A 3,030-nucleotide genomic window follows, 5' to 3' on the forward strand; every position below is an offset into this window, starting at 1 on the left:
GACACGTCGCTTGGGAGGCCCTGCTAGTCGCCTCTCTCCACTCAAAAAAAAGCTAGTCGCCTCTCGCATTGCGCCTGCGCACGGCTGCACGCCTCGTCGTCGCCTTCCTCTCCTGTTCCCAGTTCAGATCCATCCTCCAGGAGTCCAGACTCCAGTCCATGGTCGATCCTCCACGAGTCCGAGGCAGCGGTTTGTCGGTTTGTCTTATTAATTCTCCAAATAGGCATAGGCATAACTGATGGTGTCCAATCATTGTAGGATAATCATAGCCAAAAATAAAAGGAAGCATGTAGCAATTCATAGTACGAAGGATGCATTCTTATTTTGGGAAGAAAAGGAGTGATGGTTCGGTTTCTAGCACAACAGTTAAATTGCAGATTCAACAAACATGCAGCGGAGCTTCTCATTATGTAAACTTCCTTGGATCAACTCATTCAATTCATTTGCCATTGATAATGTATGTTCTCTAGCTTTAAAATTCTATCCCGCCTATTTTGAAGAACAATAAAGGGAGAATCTGAGATGTCAGTTGCGGCACCCGCATGATATACTTACAAAATCGAAGCTTCAAAATTCTATACAATGTCCTACTTTTTAGCTTATTTTTTGGCATGTTAGAGTTGTCTTCATTGATCGCCCCCCTCAAACAATTTTCCTGGCTCTGCCGCTGCTTTGCACCAGTTGCCCCTGGAGGTATAGGAACTTTTTCTGAAGTTATTTACGATTGGCCCAAAGCTGTATTAAACAATAATTGGACGGTGACAAGTTTTTTTTTGAATAAGCCATTTGGCTATATTTCATTAAGCAGAAGAGAACGAAAGAACAATGTTTGATCAAATGATCAGTGGGGCGAAAAGAAAGGGTACATCTGCCTCTCACTAACGAGAGGCCACTAGACTCAGAATGCTATCTCTCAAGGTACATCCCGAAAGGGGTGCTTGATGCAATTGGCCCCAGCGATCCGCCATTGCTCCATGTCCCTGGGCAAGCATCGATGATGCTGCTGACACTGGGGAGTTTTCCTCTGAAGGTGCATGAGTTTCGCTCGATCCAGATGTGCCATATGATCATCAGTAGCAACGACCTGGTTCCCTTCCTGACGCCAGGAGGAGCATCGTCTAAGATCAGTTGAGCACGCTCGGTTGTGGATGCCCCCCTGCTCCAGTTATTTTGTCCTGCAGCCTGCCCATGTTGCAACCTTGTTCCATACATGAATGGAGATCGGACATTCCCAGAAGATGTGGGAGGATGTCTCAAGCTGTCGCACGCAGAGCTGACAGAAGTAGTTGTTTTCCCAGCCACGCTGCTGGAGTCTGTCGCAGCACCAGAGCCGGTCCAATTGCAGCAGCCAGAGGAGCATTTTCATTTTGCCCGGCCCCCATGCTTTCCAGATCGAGTTCTTGAAGTTGAGCAGGGGAGTGTCTTCGAATTGCACATCGTATGCTGATCGCGCAGAGTACAAGCCAGAGCTGCATGCTGTCCATCTGATCGTGTCCGCCGTGCCCTCAACCAGGGTGATTGCGGCGTCTCGCAGCTGCCTGGCCAGTTGAAGCACCTGGTGGATGATGCTGGAGAAGTTGCCGTGGCGAAGGTCGAGAACCCAACGGTCCTGGTGCAGAGCGTCCCGCACGGTCCTGCATTTCTGGATGGATTGAGCGAAGACCTCCGGGTAAGCTGCGCGCAGGGGCCTGCCGTCGTGCCAGTTGGACGACCAGAACGATGTCGTGGCTCCGTCGTTGATGGTGACCACCGTGCAGGCCACAAACAAAGCTTCATCGTCGTCGTTGGAGGGAACGCCCGAGCCGACCCAGGGCCGGTTTGGCTGCGTCCAGGCGAGCCACAGCCAACGCAGCCGCAGTGCATGGGCGAACGCAGATAGGTCATGTATGCCCAGGCCACCAGTGCGCTCTAGTCTAGTGACCATCTTCCAGCCTACCTTGCATTTTCCGCCAGAGATCTCGCCGTCGTGCGCCCAAAGGAAGCGCCTCCTGGCCTTGTCGATGTCTTTGAAGAACTTCTTCGGAGCCCAAAGGACGGTGAGGGCGAAGGTGGGCATGGCCAGAGCACACACCTTACCAGCACGCGCCGGCCCGTGATTGGTAGCAGCCTGCCCTTCCAGCCCGCTAACCGTGCTCGAATCCTATCTAAGATCAACTGCAGGTGCACTAGTCTAAGCTTGCCGGTGGTGATCGGGATGCCTAAGTATGTGATGGGCAGCGCCGCCATGGTTCCACCGAAACTTTGTAGCACGTCAACGAGGTCGATTCCGTCGCAGGCGATCGGGACGACCGAGGATTTTGCTTGGTTCACCTTTAGGTCAGTGGCCTCGCCGAAGCAGTGCAGGATGTGGAAGAGATCGTCTATTTCTTGTCGCACTGGGTTGACGAAGATTACTGCATCGTCCGCGTACAAGCTGGTGCGCATGCGAGCGGCCCTCCCGGGGATGGGTTGTAGGATGCCGTCTCTAGTGGCCGCCTCGAGCAGCCGATGCAAGGGATCGATGCAGAGAATGAACAGCAGCGGCGACAGCAGGTCGCCCCGACGGAGGCCGCGAAGGTGGAAGAACTTGTTTCCAGGTATGCCATTGAGCAGGCAGGACGACGAGGAAGTTGCAAGTAGTAGCGCGATCCAGTCCCTCCATCTTGGCGGGAAGCCCAACCTCTGAAGCAGTTCTAGGATGTACTCCCAGGAGACACTGTCGAAAGCTTTTGCGATGTCAAGCTTGAGAAGCAAGGCTGGGTTTTGTTGCGGTGCAGGGTACGGACTCTATTTTGGACAAAGAGAAAACTGTCGTGAATGCACTTGGTTTTCTGGAATGCAGACTACGCCGGGGAGATGATTGTGCTGATAACATCCGCCAGCCGCATCGAGAGAACTTTGGTAATGAGCTTGGCGATGGAATGCACAAGGCTGATCGGGCGGAAGTCTCCCATGCAAGTGGCTCCGTCCTTGTTGGGCAGCAGAGCGATCATGGCGGAATTGAGGTCCGCAAAATTGCCACCAGCGAGCCTGTAGAAGTGGTCAAAGACA

This window comes from Triticum aestivum, chromosome 3A (genome assembly GCF_018294505.1).
Source record: "Triticum aestivum cultivar Chinese Spring chromosome 3A, IWGSC CS RefSeq v2.1, whole genome shotgun sequence".
In the NCBI taxonomy this organism is placed as follows: Eukaryota; Viridiplantae; Streptophyta; class Magnoliopsida; order Poales; family Poaceae; genus Triticum; species Triticum aestivum.